This window comes from Aptenodytes patagonicus, chromosome 12, assembly GCF_965638725.1.
Source record: "Aptenodytes patagonicus chromosome 12, bAptPat1.pri.cur, whole genome shotgun sequence".
Classification (NCBI taxonomy): Eukaryota; Metazoa; Chordata; class Aves; order Sphenisciformes; family Spheniscidae; genus Aptenodytes; species Aptenodytes patagonicus.
The window spans coordinates 4,725,866-4,733,331 of NC_134960.1; positions in this window are offsets into that span (position 1 = coordinate 4,725,866).

Sequence of the window (7,466 nt, forward strand, 5' to 3'; positions counted from 1 at the left end):
TCATGCTACATAATACCATTTTTCTGTTTCCTGATCTAGAGCAGTTTAATGAATGACTGCCTAATTTTCTCACTGAAATACAGTTGACAGCTACTCTAAATACAAGTACCCAAATCCAGGGGCCAGGCTTGTAAAACACAGGGATAACTCCTGATTTAGAGTCACATCGCTCCCCAGTAAGCATCTTTCAGACAGCTACTGCAGAACGACAAGAACACAGGTATCTGACCAAAACAGAAGGCAGATCAGAACGGGTCATTGGTTTCCCCACTGATTATGTGGCTGAAATGCCTTCACCTGGAGTTGGTGGGATGGAGAAAAACTATCTTATTCTACCTTCTCTGGAATAAACACCCAGTTGTATGAAATTAACTGAAATCCTAAAACGATCTATCTTCTAGAAACATTCATACTTTGCATTCAGTCCCATCTCAGTGTTGCTCTTCTTTTTTCATTTTATTGCAGTAGCATCTCAACAAAATCATAGTCCCTCTTTCAGAGTCTAACCACGGGGAGTTAATTGCCATCCCAAGCCCACAGAAGGTGCAGCCTGAGTAAATAGGTAAACACAACACCTCTCACAAAAAAGCATTTGCACCCAATCCAATAGCAAGTCCTAAATCACTTGGGTAAAATTTTCAGGATTCTCTAAGCTGCAGTGGGCAGATGTAACAAATAAGCAGGTGTTAATGCTCAGTGGGCGGCAAAGGTTCATCTTTCCACGCTCCATCTGTTCTCCAAGTCAGTTTTGACCTTCAGTCAATGAAAAGTTCATGTGTTGCTCTGAAAAAGATACTACTGGAGTTTGAAAGTGCTGTCGTGAATGACGAGAGGGAAAGGTGCCAGGAGACAAAGTGAAGTAGATACATTGCCTTGAATAACATGTTCCTCAGGAGAAGAAAAGAGTAAAGCAATCAAGCAAAAACCCAGGAAAACAGAGGGTATCAGAAACGCCCAAAATACCTGAAGTGCCAGGACACAGAAAGTCTCAAGGCAGCTGTTCTCATGGAACTAACATGTACATACGCATCTATCATTTTAATTCATCACTTTTTTACTGATCTAGAACAGAAACTCCGTACTGAAGTTTCAAACAAATTTTACAGCAAGTTTTTAGCAGCTACATTAAAATTTAAACACATCCTAAGAAAGCGATTTTGTGACCATACAAAGTTGAAAGCGAGTTTCATAATTAAGAACCTCTCCCCCTAAGCTTTAATGCATCAGTATAACAATTTAATAAAAGCTGGTAGAAACTGAACATATCACCCCATGCTCCACTGAGAGATGAAGTGCTGTATGAATCTTAAAACTAATCCTTTCCAGCATGGCTGAAAGTTGAAGAAGAACACAGAGATGAGGGACATAAGAATAATGAAAGAGGTATGGTTAAGTAAATTAATTCCCAAGATTGCATCAAGTTTTCTGCAAGAGAAAACAATAACAGCTAAAAAAATATACCATTAACGTATCTAACACTGACAGGGAGACAGAGGTCTCTAAAGCAGCAAAATGCCTTGGGTAAAATTGGGGCCCCTTTGAAGTCAACCGTACAAGTTCCATTGATTTCGGTGGAGTCCAAATTTTGCAAACGCATATGCGTGCACACGCACACACACACAATGCTCCCAGCAATTATCTTTCATCTCAGAAGCAGTCCTAATGAGGCCAAGAGGACTCACATGTGCTTAAAATGAAATATTTAACCATATGCAAAAGTGCTTATCTGAACTGGAGCCCATGTCCTTAGCTATTCAGGACAGCATTTAAGTTTTAAACCTGCACTGAAGTCCTACTGAGTTCAAGTAAGGACTATACGTACAAATAAACACTTGTGAACCCTGACTTTGTTAAACGGGGACTTACAGTACCAGAAAGCACTTTACACATTTGCAGTCTTGGGATTTCCTAGATGTTAAATTAAACCTCTTAAAATATTAAACAACTCAAAAGGATGAGCTGGTGATGGCTTAAGCAACTGTTACCGAGATCAAGTGGAAAATGATCCCCCTCCAGTAGCTGCTCAGTAATGACCCATGAGCGTGGCAGGATTGCACATGCCTCAATATTTTAGGGCAGTTAATTGCAATAGCTGCTTCAAGCTGGAGGAGTTCCACTGGGCTTTGCTGATGTTCAAAAACCATACATTTTTATGTTCTAAAAATGCTGTATGGTGAAATGTTTGGCAACCTTATATTTGTTGTCATATTTAATAGTCAGTACTGGAAGCAGCTCAGAAATACAGAGCATTTCCAGTAGTGAGGAATCTAATAGATACTTTGCCTGATGCCCAAGTATCTTTGTTCTTTTTTCTTAGAAACCTTTTCTCTCCTGATATGTTATTACCTCTAAATGAGAACACAGATAGGCGGGACAGATAACCTTACAGTTACACCCAAAGTAAACCTAAAACTACATAAACTATTACCACTGGCCCAGTTCTAAGATTTTTTTTACCTGAGAAAGGAGGTTAGAGTTTGGCCTAGAGCTAATTCACGCCAGTTTGTTGTATATGTAATAACATGCCAAAAAAAGGACCTTCATTTCACTTTCTTCAATTCAGAGAGCGCTGGTTTCATACACTGTTTCTGGCAACATCAATTGCATCAGAAAAAGAGGAAACAGAAAAGCATGCCTGCCCTCCAAAAAGATAATTAATATACAACATTTATCTTACAATAAATGTTCTGCAGGGATGTCCCTGCAGCACAGAATTGATCTCCACTGCCTGCAGGTAAGGGCGAGAGCACCATAATTCAGAGGGCTTTACCTCAGATGAATTATGACCTCCAGTCTTGCTCCTGAGCAGGGAAGATCAATATCTCAGCTATTGCACTTTATCATCTTTATAGACAACAGGAGATGAATGAAAAAAAAATATACTTTTAACTTTGAATAATTTCACGAGAAATGCTCAGCTATCACCAACTCCGGTTCCGAAAAGAAAGTTATAATTGTGTTTGACCTGAGCACTGAATCGTGATAGAGAAGTGGTAGTGCAAAGAGTAATATATGCAGCAGCTGAAGATCTTGGAAGCTGAACCCTACTGTAATGTCGTGACTGTACTCGGCACCTTTTTCTATTCCGCTTTTCAGTTATGTGCAGGCACGTTTAGAACTAATCTTGTTTACTGAGCGTGGGTAATGTGGCCTCTTAAAAAAAATAATTGTAACTTGATTACATTTATTTTAGCATTTTTGTTTAAAGGTGCTTTGCATTGAAATGACTCTATATTTGCATATTTTATTGAGACAGCTAGTGATCAAACTCATCAGGCACTGCAATTAAATATTGTGTTTTTCTAGGAAAAAATGCCAATGTATGCAGTGCTGTTGGAGAGAAAATGTTCTGGGAAAAGGAAACCAAAAATTTCAGGGCCTAAGTGTTGTTTGTAGCAAAGTGCATCCAGCTTTACACAGCTGAGGGAGCCATAAGATGTCTGGACTCCTGTCATAAGTGGAGAAGAACAGCAATTTCTGAAAGGTGATTTAGCTCTTAACAAATCATCCTCTGGGAGCATCTCGGCTTATAATTAACGTGGCTTAGAGTAGGTCCCTGCAACTTGCACTGATGGTACTAGGCGCTGAGACACTCAACATCTGAAAAGGGAACGTGGCGTAACATGAGATTTGTTCTTAATGTGGTGTCACCGAAAACACTGTTGAAGCTGAAACTCTCCTTTTTTGCAACCATTCTCTCGTGACTGGTCTGAGTGCCAGACCCCCAGGACAAGGGAGACAATGGAAGGAAACTGGGCTGCTTCACATCGAGCCTACCCGAGTCATTTCTCCTTGATCCTCCTTTCCACAGTGCTCCAGACTATGCCACGCAGGACCTTCTGCTGCCTCTCTAGTCCCACACAAGAACCTATGGGGGGGCAGGGCTACCACCCAGAGCTAAGGCTTGGATGTTCAAAGGCCTAAACGTCTTAAGAGGCTAAATTGGAGTTTTTACACATGGCTTTGAACCAGAACTTTAAAAGCGTGTAGGATGGGCTGAATAGTATCTGCTTGAGTTTTTAAAACTTCTGAATAGGTATTGAAATCAATGAGTATTAGGTACTGTGGCAATTCTGGAATTCTCAGGTGATGTCAACCTTTACTTGTCTTAAAGCCTAAAAATTGAGCAGGGCATTTACAAAGGCAGCTTTAGGAACTTATGGTCTCTGCCTACACTTTGGGTTTGCTTTCACTCAGTGGAGAGAGGTTGGCAGGAGTCTTCCTGTGCCTTTTCAATGGCCCCTTTTGTCCAGAAACTACAGAAGAAACTTAGGATAAATAACCATTACTATGCCCCATGTTGGGTAAAGCAACCATCGGAGTAGGCTTTGATGAGACATTGACTCTGTCTTGTTGAAAAGGAAATTTAAGTTTCTGAAAGCCATTTTGACAGCATAACCCTTGGTTCCTGCAGAGCCTTAGAAACTGTCAGACTGACACTTTACTTACTATTTTTCTTTCTACTTACACCAATATTTCTAAGAAGAATCAGGGCACATAAAGGCTGCAGACTCCCTGAGGCCTCTTTGGAATTGCTACAGCTCTTATACATCAAATGGAGCATTTTCCTCTATTAAACCTTCCTTCCACACAGAAAACCAGATCGTCCAAGACATGCCATAAATGCGAACAAAATTTAAGGAAATTAAGTTCTACAAGCAGACACAAGTTGATACGGAAGTGACTCCATTTAAAAGAGTAAGTCAAATTGTTCAGAGCAAAAATAGTAGGATGTTGCATCTTTTAGTTAAAAAATTTGCAACATATTTTGTAGCAGACTCCAGACTTCAGGTCAGGAGCGCAGACTGAACACAAACTGAACACAAACTGCACACATTTATTACCCCATACGCAATAGGCTACTCTGGAGTTCCAAATGCTGTGTAGGGGTGTCCAAAACGCTAATTCAGTACTGTTAGCAACATGGTCCTTCTCCTACATGAAAAGTTGCATACATATCTAGGGACAATTAATAGAATTTTTTAGCTCTATTCGGGCAGATATTCATTCACTTGAAAAGTAGTTCCACAAAGCAGTTGCAGGAAGTAATATCCCCTCCCCACCATCCCCACTGCTCATACAGATAAAAGAAAATGATATTTCAAGGTCAAAGTTTGAAAAGAGCCCTCTCTCCTTGTGGAAGTGCGGGTGCAGTCAGCCAAACCACGCCTTTTCAAATCCCTTTAAGAAATGGCAGTGTGAGATACATTCAGGAAGACAGACCAGGCCTCTCATGTCATTAAAGGATGCTGATGAATGATACACACTGACACTCCCATCGTCTTCTTGTCATGAAGCATAAGGTCTGAGGCCAATAACCTAGAGATATTGAGGACAGATCACCAAATCTTTACCAGCATCTAAATTTTCATGTCCTCCCTGATCTCTGTTCGAAAGGAGGCAGCTCTGCCCTGGGGTTTGAAAAAAGGGAAATAGAACTTGGCTTTCTACCAGCTATCTTTCACAAAAACCCAGCCGCTGCTTCTCAGTAGTCTCACCCTCCCCTTCTTATAAACTAAGCATCAGCATTTTCTTTCCCATTCCAAAGCAATATCATGCACCAATACAAGACTTTTACAGCAGGAGAGACTGTAAAATAAATGCCTTGGTTCTTGTATTCAATTTCTTCTCATTTTATAATATAAGTACTGGGTTTTTTTCCCTTTCTTCGTTCCTTCCTTGCTTCCCCTTAACATATGGTTGTGAAGATTATTACAAAGGAATCATAGAACACATGTGAGATATACATACCAAAATCAAGACTATTTTTACATTCTCTCCCATTGTCTATTCATTAACATGTTTGGCCACTAAATGAACTTCCATGACAAGAATGAGTCCTGCTTTTTCTTTTTTTTAATCTGGCTTTGGGAACTAGGAATAATTCACCCTCACTGTTGAAGCACTTCAAAACTCAGGCTCAAATCATACCGAGAACACAACAGAGGAATACCTGTTCATTCATAAATTCTTACTACTGACGAGAGCAACGAAAAATATTTCTAATTGTGCAAGCAGGGGGCAGTGTAACGCTGATTTTCAACAAACAGTTCTATTAAAAAGAGAAAGAAAAAGCTTTGAAAAGAACTGGTAATCTCGGTTCTGGCTGTATTTCATGTTCCCTTATTGCTGCACCCTTTTCATTGCTCGCTTCACAGTTATTTCAAGACAAGAAAAAACGTGGAGAGAAGGACTCCTGACAACCGTTAGACCCAGCAAGCTGCAACAGGCATGATACAGTTTCCCATATTTACACCGGTCATTTTTCCTCATTCCACCTCGACCACGCTGTTTCCAGGAAAAAACAAACCCTTAAAAAATTCACCCAGCTGCAAGAGAAGACAACAGCATGGCTCCAAACCATGTGGCCGGTAACAAACAACAAGCCCTTTGAGGTACACCGAGATCAGGTATGTTTGCACAAATTCAAACGGTAGAAAGACAAACCAATTTCACACGCAGCCACCCAACCTCACTCACGCCAGCCCATACTCAGGCTCGTAGGAGACCGAGCCCCACCCAGACACCTCTAACCCCCACAAAACTTCCCAGTGCGTAACTGGGGACCGGCGTTAGAGCCAGGGCACTTCTCAGAGGAGCTGGAAGGAGAGCCGGCTCTGGAAGAGGCAGAGCCCCGCGGCTGCCCGCCGCTCCCCGCAGGGGCAGCACCTTACATGTGCGCGTCGGGGCCGGGTCCGCTTCGCTCTAGGGGCGCGGGGCGCGGGGCGGCGCGGGGCGGGCGCGGCCCCCCATGGCGCTGCCGCCGGCGCCGTCCGCCGTGCCGAGGCGTCGCTGTCCCTGGTGCCGAAGCGCCGCTCAGCGCCGCCGGACGGGGCGGGCGCTGTCCGCGGTGCTGCAGCCGCCGGCGGCGCGGTCGAGGCGGCGCGTCCTCCTCATCCCCTCGGCGCCGCTGGGGCAGAGCTCCCCGGGAGCGCCGGGGATTCGCTTCCTGGAGGAAGAGCCTGCTGCGAGGTTGGCATGTGAGTTGCGTTGTCCTCCCCGTCTTCCCTCCCCCTCTTCCCGCGCCGTTGTCCTCCTGTAGGTGTGGATTTGATGGGTTTTTTTCCGGCGCTCCCCCTTCTCGGCCGGAGCTGGGCGAGTGCCCCTGCGCCCTCCCAGGGGCTGTCCCAGGGCAGGCGTGGCGAGAGAGCCTTCCCGGAGACGGCAGGGCTGCCTGCAGGCTGCCCAGCGGGGCGGGGGGGCTCCGTCGGGGGCTCTCCCCCTCACACGCCTCCCGTCTGCCTCATCCGGCTGTGCCGCCCCTCTGCTGGGAGTGGTTAATGCCGCTTCTCCCCGTCTGCCGTGCCCAGGTTGAGATCGTTTTCTGCCTTCCCTAGGAGATCTCGTCTCTTAGGGGGTGGCCGAGGAGGGGTGTGTATATGTGTGTAGCGGGAGTGGAGGGGGGAAGTGAAACAAACGTGCAAAATAATCAGTCAATACAATCCCCTCTCTTGCTTGGCAGAGGA